The sequence below is a fragment of the Canis lupus genome, chromosome 12 (assembly GCF_011100685.1).
Source record: "Canis lupus familiaris isolate Mischka breed German Shepherd chromosome 12, alternate assembly UU_Cfam_GSD_1.0, whole genome shotgun sequence".
NCBI lineage: Eukaryota > Metazoa > Chordata > Mammalia > Carnivora > Canidae > Canis > Canis lupus.
Window position 1 is genome coordinate 2,608,250 of NC_049233.1, and position 23,717 is coordinate 2,631,966.

Below are 23,717 nucleotides of genomic sequence, written 5' to 3' on the forward strand. Positions count from 1 at the left end.
AATAATTTTTGATGATACATCACTATTTGATTTAGAAAATAAAGTTCTGCAGAAATTCAAAATTAAGCAAAATTGCTATGACAAAATTCCACCCATTACCACCTCCTTATCTATCTGCACAGTTTCCAAGTGCTTAAAGGAAAAATCAAAATAAAACCAATGTTGCATTTTTGTCTCATTCTAGAAATAAGTATTATTTATCCACTGATACATTAAACTAGTTGGGAAAAGCCTCATCTATCTCACTAAGAGATTCATTGTCAAGATAACTTTACGTTTTCCTGGTTGATAATTACTGATTAAAATGTCTAATAAATTTATACTCTTTTCAAATAATAAATAAATAAATAAATAAATAAATAAATAAATAAATAAATAAAAATTTATACTCTTTTCATCTTGGTGTACTATACCAAATTGCAATAAGTCAAACAAAACAAACACTTTTTTTTTCATTGAGGAGCATTTTATTTGCACGTATGTATTACATCTCTAGAAAAAGAATCCCTGGATTTTCCCTCCTGTGTGAAACTATTGAGGGACAGGAGCAGGTTATTCTGCATTTTTTCTAGATCTTTCAGTTGTACACCAAATCTGGGGCAAATCAGTCCACATGTGTTTAACCTGCCTGTGAGGCTCACAAAATTGTCCCAGCTCTGTGATCATTGATCATTTCAAATTCGCCAGTGTAACCATACTTTATCATCATGGTGAGAAACTGCATCATGACTTTGAAGCGTGGCCTGATAAGAACCTGGCATTCACCACTCTTCAGCATTGTTAATGCTCTTGAGAGTATCTGCCAGGACATTCAAGTGCACCCTATGGTGGCACAGAGACATGGCGGAAAGAGCCCAAAAGAAATATTTTAACTCTTAGAAATGTATGGTAATAGAAACTTTATATTGATAGACTTTGTTTTTTTTTTTTTTTTTTTTTTTTTTTTTTTTTTTTTAAGATTTTATTTCCAAATGATCTCTGCACCCAAGCAGGGGCTCAAATCTACAACCCAGAGATCAAGAGTCACATGTTGTACTGACTGAGCCAGCCACGCATCCCTATAGATTTTGTTTTTGCAGACAGGTAAAATATGGCAATCAATCAAAATGTTTTGCATGTGTAAATTTAGGATAAAATTTAGGTAATTTGAGAGTGAAATTGGAGAAAATTTGAAAAACAATGCAAAATGTCTGAATGTTTATATTTAAGAAACAGATGCCAGGTATAAAATCTTGGACACATTTTTAAATGACATAACAGTTTTATTATTTTTTAAGCACTGATATTGACCATAAACTTACATATATTTAAACTTAATAATGATGATGTCCTTGTCAACTTCAAAACACATGGGGAGAATTCTGCTTCCAAGAGATAGAGTAGATGTGTTTTTTCCTGTTCCTCTCACTAACTACAACTAATGTCCACACCATGGACATTATTACAAAACAAGTATAAGGAGACTCTGAAAGGTGGAGAAAAAGCAGACTGACTAGCTACTTCAGGACCCAAGGTATCACGAGATGGTGAGGTCCCCAAGATTCCCCTTTGCCTTAAGTATCTCAGACTCAAAGTCCAAAAAGCCAGCAACCCAGAAACCACAGGGAAAACAGCGAACAGGAACAGCCATGGTTGGGGGGGGTGGGGTGGGGGCAGCCTAGCAAGGCAGAAAATTTTAGACAATTGCTCTACTCCAGCCAAACCCCACAAAAAATCTGACTCCACCTGCACCAGCAAAGGCCAATTGAGAAGCTTTAACTTCCAATCCTACAACACAACACACACACTCCAGGATGATATCAGTGAAAATGGGTAGGGAACCTGAATGTTCATCCCTTCCTGGTGGAAATAGTTCCCCAGCCTCCAACCCTCAGTGTTGATGGAGAGTAGACTTCTACACCTCATCAGACATCTACCCCCATCACTTCTTCCTGGCCCCAGCGGTGGTGGGAGGGAGTCAAAAAATGCCTAGTGCAGAGTCAGGGTTCTATCAAGAGGGTAGGATGTGATCTAATATGACTGGTGTCCTTTTATAAGGAGAAGAGATTAAGACACAGGCATACAGAGGGAAGGTCATGTGAAGACACAGAGAGAAGACGGCCATCTCCAAGCCAAGGAGAGAGGTTTCAGAAGAGATTGACCCCACTGACACTTTGATACCAGACTTCCAGCTTTCACAACTGTGAGAAAATAAATTTCTGTTGTGTAAGCCTTACAGTCTATGTTACTTTGTTATGTCAGCCCAAGGAAATTAGGTCCTGTATTTGGCCCTAGGCCTAATCCTTATTAAGGAAGGAATTTTTTTTTTTTAGGATTTTATTTATTTATTCATGAGAGACACAGAGAGAGAGAGAGAGGCAGACAGGTGGAGGGAGAAGCAAGCTCCACACAGGGAGCCAGATGTGGGACTCAATCCCAGGACCCCGGGATCATGACCTGAGCCAAAGGCAGATGCTCAACCACTGAGCCACCCAGGTGTCCCTTAAGGAAGAAATTTCTAAGGGAAGACTGTAACATATAATTTGATTGTACTGAGGTTTGGGCACAATTGAAGGAAAATGAAAATAGGAAACCCTTGAATTCTGATGGCAAAGAATACGGATGTTAGAGACCATCGGCCCCTACGAGGATTTTCCAACTAGAAGCAGAACAGGAGTTGCTGTTGCTACCAACACCTGCCCGAATTTCTTAGGCCCTACCCCTGCACTGCACACTGGCTGGGCTCCTACTGCTAGCACTTGCATCTCTTTCCTGAAGGCTTTCTCCAAAGCTCTGGAGGTCACTGCCCCACTCACAGCAAACTAAAAGGGACAGGGAATTCATACACCAGGAAGCAGTTTTCAGTGTCTAGTGGAAGTTAGCTCCCCCGTTCCCCATTTGGGATGACTCTGAAGCATGCAGTTCACATCATTTCCCAGAGTTCCCCTACAGGATTCAGCTCCAGTCATTCACACCTCATTGGCTGTCCTCCCTTCCTTGTCTAACTCCCCCAAAATCTGCTATTGAAATTTCCCCACCTCCAAAATAAACTGCTTTCATTCATGTCCTTGTCTCAAGAACTGCCTCTGGTACAAACCGAAATAAGGGGTAACCCTCTCAGGTCCCGTCCCTCTTTGAGAGCTTTGTACTACAATTCAATAAACTTTGCTTTGCTGCCCACCAAAAAATAAAAAAATAAAAATGAAAAACAAAAAGAGGGCCTGGGTGGCTCAGTCAGTAAAGCTGTCTACACTCAGCTCAGGTCATGATCTCAGGGTCCTGGGATCGAGCCCCAGTTGGGGCTCCCTGCTCCCTCTCCCTCTGCTGTTCTCTCTCTCTCAAATAAATAAAATCTTTAAAAGAAAGAAACCAAAGTAAGGCACTAGGCCGACTTCTTGGCTTCACAGCAGTACAAGTCAACTTCTCTCTACCCATGGCTCAAGAGTAATTAACTGTGACTCTTGATTGTGGTGCGTGGGTCTCTAGCACCCTGTCACTCAAAACTCCTTATTCTTTTTGTTGCCAGCACGGATGACAGCCCAGTCTATTGAGTATTAAATAAAGATAGTTTAGAAATTGAATTAATTAGAAATATTTTTATTCTCTTCTATTCATAATAACAGAAACTACTTGACGGGATGAGCGCTGGGTGTTATGCTATTTGTTGGCAAATTGAACTCCAATAAAAAATATACAAAATAGGGCAGCCCCAGTGGCTCAGCAGTTTAGCGCCACCTTCGGCCCAGGGTGTGATCCTGGAGACCCCGGATCGAGTCCCACGTTGGGATCCCTGGTGGAGCCTGCTTCTCCCTCTGCCTGTGCCTCTGCCTCTGTGTGTGTGTGTGTGTGTGTGTGTGTGTGTGTGTGTGTGTCTCATGAATAAATAAAATCTTTTTAAAAAATACTCAAAAAATATATATACAAAATAATAATAATAATAATAATAATAATAATAATAATAATAATAACAGAAACTATACACTCCCTCTGGGCCTGCCCTTGTATGCCCAGATTATCTGAGTGTTGGCGACCACTGACCATCTGTAACACAGTTTTAAAGGATTATAGGGTATGAGGCCCCCAGACTGGCACCCTCTCCTTAGCCCACAGATTTTGTGTCAGCTCCAAGTCAGGAAAACTGGCTCAAGAGTCCTTCACAAATCTGTGATTTATGGCATAAGCACTGGCTTAAGACATTTACTAATCAAAGCCTGTCTCTACCATGGTTTTCAAAAATAAATTTTAAAATCAAGAGCTTATTCTTTTGATCATAATTGTTCTGCTGTGGTCACCCAAGGTATAAAGGGGAAATGCCTTATCTGTCTCTGAAAGTAGAAAAACAAAACAATCCTCATTTGACATCATAGAATTTCTCCTACCATTATACCTGTCTTATACCATTCTATATGGTTTGAGCATTTTATAACAAGAAAGAGTTCTGATATTTTCTATGGAATTTTTTTAAACAATAAGAAATAGGACTTTTTTGTAAGGAAGGAATTTCCACTAGGTGGTAGTAGAGAATCAATATCAGTCTAACCCAAAAGAAATGTTCATTAAGGGCAAAAAGAAATGTTCATTAAGCTGAGAATCAAATGCTGTAGCCATTTGTAGCTACAAGTGCTTATTAACTAGCTCAGTCTGAGGTTTAATTTCTTCAGAAATGCCAGATGATACATATCATGCTCTTTTGAGCAATGTTTTTCTACTTACGGTCTCCTATAACCCACTTTTCTGTAAACTGGCCTGCATCCATTTATACAGAACAATTGAACAATTGGGGTCCACTATGGTTGGAACAATAGAATTTGGAGAGGAGACACACTGATAATAAAAACACGTACTCTTTTCCCTTAAGTGAAGTAAAATTATAGTAATATACGTTGGATCTGCACACATTCCTCTCCTTCAGTCTCCCTGGATAAAATGAGGCAAGTGTATTCTGAAAAAGGAGTAACCAGAAGTGGGCTCCAGTATCCTTACCCTATCAACTTGTTTGACCAGACTGCATCAATGACCAGTTGGTTTGCCCATTTCTTTTATTCTAGCACATCCTCAGTTCTGACCTGGCCAATAGGTGTGAGACCTGGATATTCTCACCTGTGATATGCTGAGGCCAGATTTGGGTTCTCACAACCACCTGTATCCTCTTGCAGGGACACTTGAAATTTGTGGCCAGATCCAGCTCATTATGGCTGGGGACCACTATGACCCCACAGACTTATTTCCCTTGGGATCTAAAATCTTCCTGTACTGAGCAGCAGTTTAATCTTGAGTGTGTTCTACTAGACCCTGGTTCATGACCCCTTGCACCGCATCCTGTATCGCCCCCTCCTTGGTGGTGCCTTATTTCATTTCCTCTGATTCTAACTCATGCCAATTCCAGGAGAGACACAGTCTCCTTCATCACTGGTCGGAGTTCCAAGCAAATTGTGCTGGAAATCCAATGGGCGAACCAGACCTATTTCTAAGTTCAAAGTCTCTGCCTCTGGGTCACTTAATCTTGATCATTTGGTTATTTCATTTCAATCCTTGAAGCATTGTTCTTACTCTTTGCTTTCAAATGTGGTGCCCTGCTTGTTCTTGTGCTCTTTTTTTTTTTCAGTCCTTGGACCAAGCACCATCTTTCCAGCTTTGGCAGAAAGCCAAGTAAACTTCTCTCACTTTGGCACCCTGAGTCCCTGCCTAAGTAAACTAGATAATGTTAGGTATTTTTTATGTTGTCTACCTAGTGGGGTTTTTTTTTTTAATTTTTATTTATTTATGTTAGTCACAGAGAGAGAGAGAGAGAGGCAGAGACACAGGCAGAGGGAGAAGCAGGCTCCATGCACCAGGAGCCCGATGTGGGATTCGACCCCGGGTCTCCAGGATCGCGCCCTGGGCCAAAGGCAGGCGCCAAACCACTGCGCCACCCAGGGATCCCTACCTAGTGGTTTTTAAATGTGATTTCAAAAGCAGTTTAATTCACCATTCTTTGATAACTATGGTAAATATGCATATTTTAGTATATTTATTGGTCATCTTTCCTCTGATGTGAAATGCCTATTCACGTCTTTTAACTATTTTTCTCTTGGATAATTGTTAAATATTCTGGATATAATCCTATGTAAAATACGTGTGATGCAAATAAATCTAGTCTGTGGCTTTTGGGTTTTCTTTCTTAAAAATATAGTTTGACAAAAGTTTCTAATTTTAATGTGGCCAGATTCATAAACTTTTTCTTTTCTTTTTATGTTTCTTTTTTAATTCTGTATAGTTAACATACAGTGTTATATTAGTTTCGGGTGTACAATATAATGATTCAACACTCCTATGTATCACCCAGTGCTCATCATGACAAGTGCACTCCTTAATCCACATCACCTATTTTACCCATCCCCTCACCCACCTCCCCTCTGGTCACCAGTAGTTTGTAGTTTGTACTCTATAGTTAAGAGTCTGTGTCTTGGTTTCTCTCTCTTTTTTCTCCTTTATTTGTTTTGTTTCTTAAATTCCATATATGAGTGAAATCATATGGTATTTGTCTTTCTCTGACTGACTTTACTTAGCATTATAACATCTAGATCCATCCATGTTGTTGCAAAAGACAAGATTTCATTCTTTTTTATGGCTGATCCAGTACCATATTGAATAAAAGTGGTGAAATTGGATATCCTTGTTCCCGATCTTAGGAGTAAAGCTCTCAGGTTTTGTTGTTGTTTGTTGTTGTTGTTGTTTTTTACCATTGAGTATGATGTTAGCTGTGGGTTTTTCATATATGGCCTTTATTGTGTTGAGGTATGTTCCCTCTATCCCTATTTTGTTGAGGATTTTTATCATGAATGGATGTTGTACTTTGCCAAATGCTTTTTCTGCATCTACTGAAATGGTCATATGATTTTTATCCTTTCTCTTGTTGATGTCATGTATCACATTGATTGATTTGAGAATATTGAACCACACTTGGAACCCAGAAATAAATCCCACTTGGTCATGGTGAACTATTCTTTTAATGTATTATTGGATTCAGTTTGCTAATATTTTGTTGAAGAATTTCACACCTTACTGGCACAAAAACAGACACATAGATCAATGGAACAGAATAGAGAATCCAGAAGTGGACCCTCAACTTTACGGTCAACTAATATTCGACAAAGCAGGAAAGACTATCCACTGGAAAAAGGACAGTCTCTTCAATAAATGGTGCTGGGAAAATTGGACATCCACATGCAGAAGAATGAAACTGGACCATTCTCTTGCACCATACACAAAGATAAACACAAAATGGATGAAAGATCTAAATGTGAGACAAGAATCCATCCAAATCCTAGAGGAGAACACTGGCAACACCCTTTTTGAACTTGGCCACAGTAACTTCTTGCAAGATACATCCATGAAGGCAAGAGAAACAAAAGCAAAAATGAACTATTGGGACTTCATCAAGATAAGAAGCTTTTGCACAGTAAAAGAAACAGTCCACAAAACTAAAAGACAACCTACAGAATGGGAGAAGATTTTTGCAAATGACGTATCAGATAAAGGGCTAGTATCCAAGATCTATAAATAACTTATTAAACTCAACACCAAAGAAGCAAACAATCCAATCATGAAATGGGCAAAAGACATGAAGAGAAATCTCACAGAGGAAGACATAGACATGGCCAACATGCACATGAGAAAATGCTCCGCATCACTGGCCATCAGGGAAATACAAATCAAAACCACAATGAGATCCCACCTCATACCAGTGAGAATGGAGAAAATTAACAAGACAGAAACAACAAATGTTGGAGAGGATGCGGAGAAAGGGGAACCCTCTTGCACTGCTGGTGGGAATGTGAACTGGTGCAGCCACTCTGGAAAACTGTATGGAGGTTCCTCAAAGAGTTAAAAACAGACCTGCCCTACCACCCAGCAATTGCACTACTGTGGATTTACCCCAAAGATACAGATACAGTCAAACACCGGGACACCTGCACCCCGATGTTTATAGCAGCAATGTCCACAGTAGCCAAACTATGGAAGGCGCCTCGGTGTCCACCGAAAGATAAATGGATAAAGAAGATGTGGTCTATGTATACAATGGAATATTACTCAGCCATTAGAAACGACAAATACCCACCATTTGCTTTGATGTGGGTGGAACTGGAGGGTATTATGCTGAGTGAAATAAGTCAGTCAAAGAAGGACAAACATTATATGATCTCCTTCATTTGGGGAATATAAAAAATAGTGAAAGGGAATAAAGGGGAAAGGAGAAAAAATGAGTGGGAAATATCAGAGAGGGTGACAGAACATGAGAGACTCCTAACTCTGAGAAACGAACAAAGGGTGGTGGAAAGGGAGGAAGGCGGGATGTGGGAGTGACTGGATGACAGACACTGAGGGGGGGCACTTGATGGGATGAGCACTGGGTGTTATGCTATATGTTGGCAAATTGATTGAACTCCAATTAAAAAAAAAAAGAATTTCACACTTTGTTCATCAGAGATGTTGGTCTGTAGTTCTCTTTTTTTTTGTAGTGTCTTTATCTGGTTTTGGTACCAGGGTAATGCTGGTCTCCCAGAATGAATTTGGAAGCTTTCTTTCCTCTTCTATTTTTTGGAATGTTTTGAGAATAGGTATTAGCTCTTCTTTAAATATTTGGCAGAATTATCCTATGAGGCCATCTGGTCCAGGACATTTGTTGGGAGCATTTGATTACTGATTCCATTTCATTGCTAGTGATCTGTTCAAATTTTCTATTTCTTTCTGATTCCGTTTTGGTAGTTTATGTTTCTAAATGGATAAATTTATCCATTTCTTCTAGGTTGTTCAATTAGCTGGCAAACAATTTTTCATAATTCTCTTATAATCCCTTTGTATTTCTGTGGTACTGGTTTTCATTTCTCTTCTTCCATTTCTGATTTTGCTTATTTGAGCCCTCTCATTTTTTTATGAATCTGGTTGGAGGTTTGTTTATCAATTTTATTGATCTTTTCAAAGAATCACCTCTGGTTTCATTAATCTGTTCTATTGTTTGGGTTTTTTTTTTTTTTTTTTTTTTTTTACTTTCTATTTCATTTATTTCTGGTCTAATCTTTATTATTTCTTTCCTTCCACTGGTTTTGGGTTTTGTTTGTTGTTCTTTCTATAGTTCCTTCAGATATAAGGTTAGGTTGTTTATTTGAGATTTTTCTTGCTTCTTGCGGGTTTTCTTTCTAGCCTGTATTGCTATAAAATTCCCTTCCAGAATAGCTTTTACTGCATCCCAAAGATTTTGGGCCATTGTGTTTTCACTTTTGTTTATGTCCATGTATTTTTTATTTCCTCTTCGATTTCTTGGTTGCCTCATTCATTGTTTAGGAGCATGTTATGTAACCACCATGTATTCGCGTTCTTCCAAGACTTTTTCTTGTGGTTAAGATGCATCATACAACTTCAGTCTTTTAATTTGTTGAGACTTGTTTTATGGCCTAACATGTGATATATTCTGGAAATGCTCCATGTGCACTTGAAAAGACTGTATATCCTGCTGTTTTAGGATGGAATGTTCTGAATATATGTGTTAGATCCATCTGGTCCAGTGTGTCATTCAAAGCCACTATTTTCATGTTGATTTTTCTCTTCAGACGATCTATCCATTGATGCAAGTAGTGTGTTAAAGCCCCCTACTATTATTGTATTACTACCAATTATTTCCTTTATGTTTGTATTTATGTATTTCTGTTTTTAAAAATTTGTATGTGTCGTATGTAATAATATTACCCCACTTAAAGTCATATAAGTTATTTCTTTTATATTTCATCTGAAACTTTTAATGTTTTTTAAAAATATTTTAGCACTTCGTTCATTTGGAGTTTATTTTTATGTATGATGAATGTATATCCAATTATTCCGGTATTGAATAGTACATCTTTTACCTAATTATCTTTAATGCCCACTCACTCTTCACATCTAAGAAGCCCTGATGCCGTTTTCCATTCTATTCTATTGGTCCATTTGTCTACATACCCTGCCACCATCAGTAGTGCAGGGTCTTAATGACAGTGTATCAGTCTTCAGTAGTATCTTGCCTTTCCTTAACCTTGTACTACTTCATTTCAATTTAAAATCAGTTTGTCTAAATTCCATAAAATACCCTGGAGAGATTCCTCTAGAAATTATATTGAAACTATAGAACATATTGGGGAAAACTAACATCTTTATAATATTGAGGCTCTTAACCATGATTATGGTGTATACAGGACCTCATCACTATCTTTCAGTGTTTTTAATTTTCCCCATTAGGATCTTGCATGTCTTTTCTTTCTGAGAATTTATTCCTGGTGACTTTAAGTATTACTATGTTACTCTCAAAAGGGACATTTTATCGCATTTCCTACTTTGTTTAATTGAAAAACACAGTTGACTTTTTTGTGGATCTCTTTAACCACCTTGCTAAACTCTATTATTAATTCTTATGTCTTAGATTATTTTGTATTTTCTCTGTAGACAATCATATCACCTATGAATAATGAAAGCTTTCTTTCTTCCTTCTTATGATCCTAACTTTTCTTCCTTTTTACCTATTTTCCTTTCTTTTCAGCTGTTGTTAAAAGTCCCATTCCCTGCCTAAGTAGCCCTAATGTATCATTTTCCATTCATAGTATAAAATTTTACTCTCTGACAGGGTCTGCATTTTTTAACCCAATGCCAATAATGGAATTTCAGTTCTTAGCCTTGAAATGCCAGTAACAACATTCTCAGCAAGATAAAAAGCAAAAAATGTTTCTTTCTTTTCCCCAAAGCTGTGGAGAACAATGTATTTTTAACATAAAACTTTCTTATAAATGATATTTCTAACAAGGATGATTTCTCAAACCCCTAGACTCCAAAGATTCGGAGTGACACCTGATAAAACGACCTTAACCAATAAAATACCTGTAATTTTGATTACTCATCTTTTTTAACAATTCAATGTTCTTGTAATAATGTTGAGTTAACATCTCCATCTAGAGGAAGGTAAAATTACTTGTGATTTTTTTTTCTGTCAAACCAGAAAAGAAACATTGGCATTTCCCTGTACTCACACAGAATACAGCTGAATGGTTCTATTGGAATTTTTATTAAAGCAAATGTGAGAAGGCAGCCTGGGTGGCTCAGCGGCTTAGCACCACCACCTTCAGCCCAGGGCGCGATCCTGGAGTCCCGGGATCAAGTCCCACGTCGGGCTCCCTGCGTGGAGCCTGCTTCTCCCTCTGCCTGTGTCTTTGCCTCTCTCTCTCTCTCTCTCTCTCTCATGAATAAATAAATAAAATAAAAAAGAAAATGTGAGAGACTGTTGAATAAAACAAGCAGAGCAGAGATATAAGGAGGTTGATTGCATGCTGAGCCTAAAAATGAGCCCACAATTTAAAAAAAAAAAATCTAAAGATTTTTAATTTTAAAAAGCCAAATAAGATAAACCTGTATTTACGCCTCTGGGTTGGTCCAACAGTTCCCCCGCCCCCACCGCGCGACCTCTGATTGACGGCCAGCCGAGCCAATCACAGCCAGGGCCTCGGGTGGGCGGGCCGCGGAGGCGCTTCCGGGGGCCTCGCTGGTCCGGGGGCAGCAGCTTCTCCGCGGCGCGGCTGGCCCTCCCTGAAGTGCCCGCTCCGAGTATGGAGACCTGGACGGAAGCGGTCACTGCGGCTGGAAACCCGGGGCTCCGTGGCAGACCCCTACGGTGCAGGGTCCCTGAGCTCCTGCCGCGAGGAAGAGGCCCCCAGTGGTCCTGCAAATGCCTGAAGAACGCGCAGGTGACGCTGGTGCAGGGGAGATTCCGGGGACGTAACGGTGTCCCCCAGGCAGCGCCCAGCGCGGTAGTACGGAAGGGGTGCGCGCGTCCAGGTTTCTCCTGGTGGGAGTGTCCCAGTGCTCCGGGCTCGCGGGATCAGTTGAAGGAATCCGGGCCCCTGGGGAGGGTCCCTGGAGAATGCTGGGAGTCCTGCAGTTGTTCCTTCGGTTCTCGTCACGCTTGTTGGGATATGTAACTCGTTCCCTTGAGCCTGAGGTGGCCTGTGGTTGTGCCACGGCCCTCTTCTCTCTCACACGACCTTCTGGGCCTCACGCCGCGTCCTCAGCCGAGCTGCGGTCCGGAGGAGGGCCAAGTGGGGAAGGAAATCCCCTCGCAGACCGGGGGAACCGGGCACTGCAGGATGCCTCTAGCGTGACCAGGGTCCGGGCCTAGACAGAAGAGTAAACCACCTCCTCTTCCGTCTCAAAGCCGTCTTCCTACTGCTTCCATCATCCTGAATGCTGGCCTGCTGGCCCGCGGTGCTCTGGTTATTAGAGAGGAATTTGAATAATGTAGACGAAAAACTTGAGTGAAACAGAGTGAGGATACCAGGCCTCTTCAGCTTGACTTGTGGGTTTCCCACACTAACTCTGAGCTTAAGAGCAATACCCCGCCACTCTTAAGCTAGGGTGACCCACAGATGTGCTACAGAGGATGGATGGGAGTATGCCCTCAGCAAGGCAAGTCCGCCTGGGGCCGAGTGTGGCCAAGGAGCCTTGGTTGGGGGCCATTACATGCAAATGAGTTCCTGCTGCTTGCGTCAGAGGAGGTGTGGCAAGAGCCTGGTGAAGGCTCATCCTGATGCTCAGCCTGAGATGCAGTCAAGATGGAGAACTGCAAAGTCAGCAGTACACGTTTTCTGGGAGCCTCAACGTCCAATGACAGGCTCCACCAGGAATGAGCAGCCCCTGTGGGCTGAGCTCTGCACGCCTGGCCTGCATTCGGATGGGCTGGGGAAGCTGAGCCAGGAGCTCGGAGAGTGACCGGAAGGGCACCCAGGCACCTGAGAAATGCTTCCTAGATGTCCGCTTCAAGAACTCTCTTCATGCATTTCCCAAAATTTTCGTCAGTGATCCAGTGGGAGAAAACCAGGTCCCAGACTTGATTAAAAAACAAAACAAATAAACATGATGCCTGGGTGGCTCAGTTGGTTAAGCATGGATCCAAATAGTTGCAAAGATTATAATTTCCAGTACACCATAGATATTGACATATTTAAATAAAAATCACCTTGTCAAAGTGTCTAGTGGAATCTAATTACCATAATGTTTTGACACCCATCATTAATTTTTAAAATGCACAACCTCTTCCTTAACAATTGGAAATTTTACATTGCTCTTTTTTTTCTTTTAAATTCATACTTTCATTTTCCTCCCCCTATAGAATTTTTTTTTTCTTCTCAATCCTGGCCCAGCATCTTAGTGTAATTTATTTTGGCTCTTGGAACTCTCTTCTTGATCCATCTAGCATGCTTCTTTGCAATAAAATATGTTCTTAAATTTTTGATTTCCTGATCTAAGTGATTGAAAAGTCAGATAAATTCAGATAGTACTATAATTCTTAGAGATAATTGATCAAAGTAATACAAATAATAGAGATTTTGGTAAATAAAAGTGTTAAACATATACATTTTTAAAAGTAAATTTTAACTGTAAATGCTTCTCTTATAGAGATGGATAGGGGCTTTATTTTTCCAGCTTCATGTTGATGAAAGTTACTGTTATTATGAGACCAGGTTCCATATGATTTCTATTCCTTTAAAGATATTTTAACATAAAGAACTAAAAAATCGGGATCCCTGGGTGGCGCAGCAGTTTGGCGCCTGCCTTTGGCCCAGGGCGCGATCCTGGAGACCTAGGATCGAATCCCACGTCGGGCTCCCGGTGCATGGAGCCTGCTTCTCCCTCTGCCTATGTCTCTGCCTCCCTCTCTCTCTGTGACTATCATAAATAAATAAAAATTAAAAAAAAAAAAAAAGAGAGAAGGGAAATGGTTTCTTCCCTGAAGAAAACTGTAATATTTTTTTTTTTTTTTTTTTTTTTTTTGAAAACTGTAATATTTAAAAAAAAAAAAAAAAAGAACTAAAAAATCTTATTCATGGGGTGCCTGCATGGCTCAGTGGTTGAGCATCTGCCTCTGGCTCAGGTCATAATTCCGGAGTCCTGGGTTCAAGTCCTGCATCGGGCTCCCAAGAGGGAGCCTGCTTCTCTCTCTGCCTATGTCTCTGCCTCTCTCTCTCTGTATCTTTCATGAATAAATAAAATCTATTTTAAAAAGTAAAATAAAAAAATCTTATTCACAGAATAAGTATAAGAATGGAAGGAATTTTGTTGTAGCAACTTTTTTTTTTTTAAGATTTTATATATTTATTCATGAGAGACACAAGCTAAGGGAGAAGCAGGCCTCTCCTCGGAGAGCCAGATTCGGGACTCAATCCTGGGACTCCAGGATCATGGCCTGCGTCAAAGGCAGGCACTCTGAACCACTGAGCCACCCAGGCGACCCTGTTGTAGCAACTTCATCCAGTTTTTAAAATTTCTTCTTAGTTGTATGCCAAAACTCACATAGTGAGCTATTATTAAATACTGTTATAATATCACAACTCAAATGTAGAGTTCTTTTTCAATTTTGTTGAAGCAAAGAATTAGGAACTACCTGATCTGCAAAACTATTTTTACACATTAGTTTCTTTGACTTTCTCAGTTCTTAGAAGTATATACCAGAAAGGCTTTAAAAATTCTTGTGAAATAACTAATATCTATACCTGTTAGAGGCATCTTGTTTGTGAAACTCAAATTGGATGGAACTGGGTTTTGAAAGAACCCCACAGATTTGAAAATTAAAAATCAATAGGTTCTGAATAAAGATGTTTTCCTCATTTTTTGTCACCTGGAAGTGCATTTAAAAATTATGATAAAGAGGGCAGCCTGGGTGGCTCAGTGGTTTAGCACCACCTTCGGCCCAGGGCATGATCCTGGAGACCCAAGATCGAGTCCCACGTTGGGCTCCCCACATAAAGCCTGCTTCTCCCTCTGTGTGTGTGTGTGTGTGTGTGTGTCTCATGAATAAATGAGTAAAATCTTAAAAAAAAAATGACAGAGATGGGCACTAAGCTATTGTGTATGTGTGTATAATTTCATTTGACTGTAGAAAATTATTAATTTTGTAATCATGCATTTGATAGACATAGAACAATGTATCAACATCCATGAGGGAGAAATTAATCCAAAATAAGTGAACCTGGATTTCTAAAGTTCAGGGCATTACAATCAAGACTGCATTTTCGAAGATTTTGTTTTGTATCCACACATAAGTGGATTTCTGCTTTTAAGAACACAATTTAATCTACTTAGAAACTAACAGCAAAACGAAGAGAAGGTATTAGACCATTACTCAGTTTAAGTTTACAGAAATTCTATTTCTGATTGCTATGTGAATTATTTTCAGGAGAATTCCACTTCATCAAATTATCTTCAAATATCTTCATCAGATTAACCTGAATCTAGTGGGTATAAACAAATAAATGAGCAAAGAAGTGGGACACCTGGGTGGCTCAGTGGTTGACCGTCTGCCTTTGGCTCAGGGCGTGATCCCAAGATCCTGGATAGAGTCCCACATTGGGCTCCCTGCGGGGAGTCTGCTTCTCTCTCCCTCTGCCTATGTCTCTGCCCGTGTGTGTCTCATGAATAAATAAATAAAATGTTTTTTTAAAAATGAGCAGAGAAGTAACAGTATATCATAGACCTGTACCTAAATAGAAAAATATCTTTCTATGATCTGGTAATATTTGGTAAAAGTCAATAGAAATATTTCTCCTATAAGTCAGAATAAGCTCAAGAAAACATATACTAAAGTACTCCCAATATGTGTTTATTTTGCTCTAAAATATGATGTTGATCTGTCAGAACTAAATGTTGAGACTTTTGTATTCACTGCTTTCAAATCATGCAACAAAAGCAAGTGAAGTACAGATGAGATAACAACTGAATACGTCTTTGTTAGTTCTGAGAAAATTCTATTGCAGGTTAGTATTTCTTTACATGATTTTTATAAGATGAGAATTTTTTTTTTTTTTTTTTTTTTTTTTTTTTAGAAAGAAAGAATGAGAGCATGTGAGCAGGGGGTGAGGGAGAGAGAATCTTAGGCAGACTCCACACCCAGTTCGAGCCCCAATGCAAGGCTCCATCTCATGACCCTGAGATCATGACCTGAGCTGAAATCAAGAGTCAGATGCTTAACCAGCTGAGCCCTGCAGGTACCCCTAAATTGAGAATATTCTAATCCTAGAAGAGATAAAGGTTTGAACCTTGCCATGAATTTGTCACCTGAATGAAATTTAAAAACCACCATCATCAATATTTCTTGCCAATGCTAAGGAGCCATTAATTCTTTAATTAGAAAAGGATGTCTTCCCAGAGCCTGGTGGCTCCCTCAGTTAAGCATCTGTCTTCAGCTCAGGTGGAGATCCCACAGTCCTAGGATGAGCGGTACCTTAGACTCTCTGCTCACAGAGAGTCTGCTTCTCCTTCTCCCTCTGCCCCTCTCCCTGCTCAAACTCTCTCTCTCTTACTCTCTCTTGCTCTCTCTCTCAAATAAATAAAATCTTAAAAAAAAAGAAAGAAAAAAAAAAAGAAAGAAAGGGAAGTCTCAGGTTATCAGATGTAATTTTCAGTATTCCAACTCTTCAACTGAGGAATTATACAAATCCAGAATATTGTAACACAGGTCTAAACTCCCCCCCCCCCCAATTCTTATGCCACATTATCACCCTTAATACGAAGTTACTTGACTGAGAGCATTTTTGACGTTTGGAGTTGAATAAATTCAGTTTTTGGTATCCCGTGCATTATAGAATGTTTAGCAGCATCCCCAACCTCTACCCACTAGCATGGATTCCCAACTGGAACCCTTCAGTGATGGCACTAAAAAATATCTGCAGATATTGTCAGATGTCTCCCCTTGGTGGCAAAATGGTTGAGGATCAATGCCCTTAACAGAAATATAGAACAACATAAAGCTGTGGTTAAAGGAGACTTCATAGCCACCAGTTTTGAACTGTCCTCTTCTTTGGTACTCAGAAGTATTTTATTCCCAGGTTAAAGCACCATAATTATGTCTTGGATAGGTAAGCAGTATGCCCTTCTCTTGTAAAGTGGGAGAAAAAAGATGGAGTCCTCGAAGAACAGTCGAAAGCAAATCACTTTTATTATTTAAAGAGGCTTAAGACAACAGGTGTTTGATTAAGCACATCACTTTTTCAAGTGTATGCACATGGATATTGGGGTCTAGATTCCCTTAAAACTTCTGTGCTGATGTCCCACTTGGAAAACTTTAATACCCCCAAAATACGAAACCCCAGTTTGAAGACTACTACATTTGAGGACCGTTACAAACAGAGCCACACTGAATAAAGCAGAGCAAATAAGTTCTACATAAAAGGTAGGGAAAAAGAAAAAAAAAAAAGAAAGAAAGAAAGAAAGAAAGAAAGAAAGAAAGAAAGAAAGAAAGAAAGAAAGAAAGAAAGAAAGAAAGAAGAAAAAGAAAGAAAGAAAGGAAGGAAGGAAAGAAGAAAGTAAGGAAGAAAGAAAGGAAGAAAGAAAGAAAAGAAAAGAAAAAGAAAAAGAAAAAGAAATACCCATTCCCTAAAGTCAGATCAATTCCATATCTTTAAACATTTAGGAAGATTTTCAACACAGATTGCCTCACATAGCAAATGGATTCCTCCCTTGATATGAAATAAAATGTGAAAACAACCTCAACATTTAGAAACCTAAGCCTTAAAAAAAAAAAAAAGAAACCTAACCCTTTCATTAATTTTTCTTTTTTTTTTCATGAATTTTTCTAACAGTCCAATGAGTATCATGAGTGTAGCTTTGAATTCCCATAGAAAAATATTAGTTGAATATTAACTAGAGTGAAATATTTTAGTGTCTTCAGCAGACAGTGACACAAGGGCTGTTAGAAATGTAAACTCCTCTCTTTACTGTTTTTGCAATTGTCTACCCAGTCATGAGAATTGTGAAAAACGTTAACAAACATCTGAGAGACGAAACACACGCTCAAGTGCAGCAACCATTTAGGCAGAAGATACCAGACCAAGGTCCCAAAGTCAATTAGAGATTTTAGAAACTTAGGTTAATATCAAAGAAAAATATAATCACCATTAATATCAAAATTTTGTCTGCTGGGTCCCTGGGTGGTTCAGTCAGTTAGGCATCTGCTGCCTTCAGCTCACTTCATGATCCCAGGGTCCTGGGATTGAGCCCTGGGTCATCCGGCTCAGTAGGGAATCTGCTTCTCCCTCCCCCTCGGGCCCTCCCCCTGCTTGTGCTCATTCTCTCTCTCTCTCTCTCTTAAATAAAATCTTTTTTAAAAGAATATGTTGGGACGCCAGGGTGGCTCAGTGGTTGAGAATCTGCCTTCGGCTCAGGTCGTGATCCCGTGATCCCAGGTTTCTGGGATCAAGTCCCACATCGGGCCCCTGGTAGGGAGCCTGCTTTTCCCTCTGCCTATATTTCTGCCTCTCTCTGTGTCTTTAAACAAACAAACAAAAAAAACAATATGTTTAAGAAATGTTATACCTTAACTTCTACCAGATACTATAAGTGGGGTAACATGAAGATTCCATGTCATTTGTGATACCAAATATTTAAATTATATCTCTATTTGAGCACACATGACTATATTTACAAACGTCTAGACATTAATTTAAGACATAACAAAGTCTGGTCTATAAGGTAAGTGAATGAAATTTAGGACATTCCATTTAATGTAGCATTTGAATTTGAAAAGATGGGAGCTGCCAAAACTTCTAAGTAGCAAGACACCCTTCAGTGGGTAAATGAATAAACACATTGGTACATTCACACAGAGGAGTATTATGCAATTTTTTAAATGAGCTATCAAACCACAGAAAGACATGGAAGAACCTTAAATACATATTGCTAAGTGAAAGAAGTCATCTGAAAAGGCTACCTATTATGATCCCAACTATATGATATTCTGAAAAAAGTAAAACTGGAGACAGTAAAAATTAGATGGTCAAAAGACCAGTGATCACCAGGGGTTCACTGGGAAAGAGGGAAGCAGAGTTGAATAGATGGAGCTCAGGGTATTTTGGGGGCAATGAAGCTATTCTGTATGATACTGAAATGGTGGATACATATAATTACACATTTGTCAAAACCCATAGAATGTACAATGCTACAGACTTTACTTAATAATGTGACAACATTGGCTCATCAATTGTAACAAATATACCAAACCAATGCAAGATGTTACTAACAGAGGAATTTAGGAGAAGGTAGGGAGTGACCGAACATATGAAAACTATCATATTTTTCCACCCAATTTTTCTGTAAACCTGAAACTCCTCTCCCCAGAAAGTATATTTTTAAGAAGAAAAAAAAAAGAAGGCATGGTTTTATGTGGACAAAAACGCTATGACTGCACTTTTATTTTATACGTGATGAAATCAGAGAGGGGACATAATTTAAACTCAACATGCACAAAACAATTTACCATAAGAAAGTGTTTACCCAGGTCAGGAATATTAAATAAGCTTAGATTAAAATTAAGTTCTCTTGAATTTACTGAGTAATCCTCTATATACTAGTTTAAATTTTTAGTGCAGAGAGTTTTTTTTAAGTTTATTTATTTAAACGATCTCTACGCCCAACATGGGGCTCGAATTTACAATCCTGAGATCAAGAGCCACACGCTCGCCTGACTGAGCCATCCAGGCGCTCCACTGCAAGGAGATTTTTAATGTCCTTTTATGACCACTAATTATTGGTCTACAGCCAAGTTGCATATCTGATCTTTATTTTATAACTTACCAAAGACACTGAGGATATTAAACTAGAGTTACATTTTCCCATTTTTAATACAAAGAGTTTTTAGGAACAGAAAGTATTTCTATTTTAAAAAAAGAAAGAAAGAAAAAACGAAAGACCATTGTTTGAGCATTCATTATTAAATAAGCATAGTTATTTTTATGTGAGTCTGTACTTTTTCATCTTGCTTTTGCCATAGTATACCCGTTTGAACTAAGGCTTTATAATATGCATAGACTTTTTAAAATTTGCAACTTAATGGCAACTTTCTTGCCATTTGCAATGACCTGGATAGAGCTAAAGTGTATTATGCTAAGAGAAATTAGTCAGAGAACGACAAATACCACATGATTTCGCTCATATGTGGAATTTAAGAAACAAAAGAGATGAACACATGGGAAAGGGGAAAAAGGAGAGAGAGAAACAAACCATAAGAAACTCTTAAAGATAGAGTAGATGGAGGGAGGTGGGCGGGGGATGGGCTCCATAGGGGATGGGGATTAAGGAGGCTACCTGTAGTAATGAGAACTGGGCATTTTATTTAAGTGATGAACCACTGAATTCTACTCCTGAAACCAGTATTGCACTGTATGTTAACTAATTCGGATTTAAATAAAAATTTGAAGAATGAAAAAAAAAGGGAAGGTAACCTTTCCAACTAGAAAATCATTAAAAGATTCCATCTTCTGAGCGCTGATTTCTCTAACTTATTTAACCTAATTGTGTAACTTGAAGATAGAAATTTTTCTCTACAGTCTCGTGAAAACAGAATGACAGTGGAATTTAAGTTCACAGATACTGTACTTTGACCTTATCTCAGCCTGGAATTTTTCTTAAATGTTAGGAACATTTAAAGCATTAGGAACCTTGGTTAATTTCTTTTCTTTTCCCCTACGTATTTGAGACTCCTGTCTTGGATTCATGTGAGTTAATAGTGATTCTTGGAATCAATAAAAACAGGAGCTCCATTGAACATGACAGACAATGGTTTTTATTTTCTAATATTGTCCAGATGAGGACCTCATCCTAATTTAAGGACACCTTCCAAAGGAGGCTCCTTTCTTTGACACCTACAGTGTAGCCATACCAATTCTCAAGACACAAGCAGCAGACTCCAAGTCTTTACATTTCCTAAAGACATACAAATTGATCTGCGTTTTCTCTGGTGGAAACTGGATACCTGGTCAACTTTTCAGGGCCTTGTTTTTAAGTCAAGAAATGTGCAGCCTATTCTCTTTCTCCCTGTCTTGGTTTGCTTCCTGGGTTTACTTGGGTTATCCAGCTGACTTGCTGTTGCTGTAATAACAGGGCTGAGCATGCTATGTTGAGAGCCACCACTGAAAACCAGAAGAAGCTATTTTTTGAAAACCCTATCAGCTGATAAGATTCCTTTCTGATCACTCCTCATAATCTCTAGCTTTTTTTTTTTTTTCTAGTCTAGAGCAAATCTTTAGGAGCTGACCAGGATCCAAAGCTGTTGTAGCCTAAATTGGCTGTGATCTTCCCCATACTTGAGAGCGCTGAGCTTTAACATGGACCTTAGCCACCTGGAAGGCCTGCTGTGAGGGGGCAAAGCCAGACTCTTGACCCAGCAGGAATACATCAACCTGGTCCAGTGTAGCACCCTGGAAGATGTGAAAATTCATTTCCAGACCACTGATCATGGCAACTTCTTGGCTTATCCTCTTATGGCTTCCAAAATTGACACCAAGATGGAGAAAAAGCTATGCAGAGAATTTGGATATTTCTGGAATCATCCCCCAGAACCCTGAGCACATTTTTTTGCATACATGATGTGCAGTTACATGACAATGTGATTCTACTGATGAACGGTGCGTTGCCAAAAAAAAAAAAAATCTGTGCAAGAAATTCTGGTGAAGTGCCACCTATTAGGCTATTTCACAGAAATGGAAACAGTCAACATTATGGAGACACTTTCCTATCCCTTTAATGCTGTTCTGGTTGAAATACCGTTAGCTACATTCTTTCTGGACTATATGTCTGAAAATACTGTAGATAAACTGAATATTGAATTACTGCATAATACGCTGTACAAATCTTACCTTGAAGCATTCTATAAATTCTGTAAGGATCATGGTGATGTCACAGCAGAAATTATGCATCCCATTCTTGAGTTTGAGGGTACCAGAGGTGCTTTTATCATGACGTTTAACCCTTTGTAACCGAACTGAGTAAAGACGACCGAGAGACCCTCTACCTGACCTGTGGCAAGCTCTGTCCTGAGCAACTATGCCTTCTGCTCAAGCAGAAGACTTTGACCAGATGAGGTGAGTAGAGGACCATTACAGACTTTACGGGCCTTTGTTTGAGACTGTGGTCATGGCACTGGAGGAAAGACATTGGAGGATGTGTTTTATGACTATGAGGTACAAATGAAAGTGCTGGCATTCAACATGCAATTCCACTATGGCGTGATTAACATATACACAAAGCTGAAGGAACAAGAAATGAAAAATATTGTGTGGATAGCAGAATGCTTTTCACAAAGACATTGAAGTAATATGAACAGTTACATTCCAATTTTATAACCAGTGTAGGGCCTCAAATGCAGAAAATCATAAATATTAAGAAGAGATTTTGAGGAAAATAAAAAGAATTGTGTTATATGATATGGGTTATACAAAAATAATCCATACTGCACCTTTGTGAGTTGCAGAACCCCTGGAAACAGAAAACCAACCCTGAAATGGTGTTTCTTTTTTTTTCCAGCAGCCTTAAATTTTGTTTCCACATTTATGTCTCATTTTTTATCATATCTTAGATATTAATTCTGATTAGCCCCATTGTGCTTTTTCTATTCTTATGTGGTTGTATTAAAAATCAGATCTAATTTTTTAAAAAGAAAAAAAGAGAAATGTACAATTTCTGCACCAAAAACAGCTGGAGTGTGAGGTTCTAGATCCTCTTGGATACCTCACTTTCCACTTCACAATGGACCCATGTTTTTACACAGGAAGGGGGAAAAAATCTATCAAATAATGGAAGAAATAACTGGCTTCTTGGGAAGACTGAAAATTATCCAGCAACCTCTTTCCAAGGGGAAAATAATGCATATATTAGAAAAGAAAACACAATCATATGGCTTCCCAAAGCTTCTCAAACACCAGGCATCACCCACCTATGTGTCCTCCAGAGAGCAACAGGTGTACTGTAAATCAGGAAAAGCAACGATCTCAGGCTGCAAGTTCTGCACATTAATGGCTCCCATACTTCTTCCTATATCAATATGGGAAAACGGATTTTGCCAGACTTCAGTTCACAGAAGCAAGACACCTCACTAGAGTCTATAATGAAGCTAATTTAGATCACAAAACCTAGAGGTAGGTAACAATTTAGCTTGAAATTTTCCAGCAACCAGCTCAGAAAGGTGTTGAAAAGTGGCTATCCTATAAAACAAATTCAAAGAATAATTGATATGATACCCAGACCAGAAAATTTCTCAAGTTCCTATTTTTAAAAGTGAGCCTCTCAACAATTCTGTTTTAGGAAGTCTAATAGGGGTTTCACAGGTCTGTCTTTTATGGGATTGTTCAGTATAGGTAAATATTAGAGTCTCTAGGTGGTTCAGTCTGTTAAGTGGCTGCCTTCCACTCAGGTCATGAATCCTGGAATTCTGGAATCGAGCCCTGTGTGGGGCTCCCTGTTCAGCTCTCTCCCTCCCCCACTCATGCTCTCTCCCCCTCTCTCTCAAATAAATAAATAAAATCTTTTTTTTTTAAGGTTTTATCTATTTACTCATGAGAGACACAGAGATAGAGGCAGAGACACAGGCAGAGAGAGAAGCAGGCTCCCTGCAGGGAACCCAATACGGGACTCGATCCCAAGATCCCAGGATCATGCCCTGAGCCAAAGGGAGACACTCAACCAACTGAGCCACCCAGGCACCGCACAAATAAAATCTTTAAAATATGTCGGTGGGATCCCTGGGTGGTGCAGCGGTTTGGCGCCTGCCTTTGGCCCAGGGCGCAGTCCTGGAGACTCGGGATCGAATCCCACGTCGGGCTCCCGGTGCATGGAGCCTGCTTCTCCCTCTGCCTGTGTCTCTGCCTCTCTCTCTCTCTCACTGTGTGCCTATCATAAATAAATAAAAGTTAAAAAAAAAA

The 23,717-nt window shown here is 39.3% G+C and overlaps 1 pseudogene; it reads left to right on the top strand.

The window, feature by feature from the left end:
* The first annotated feature begins 707 nt into the window (after window positions 1–707).
* On the top strand, window positions 708–22,142 carry LOC119876858 (annotated as a pseudogene).
* Window positions 22,143–23,717: the final 1,575 nt, after the last annotated feature.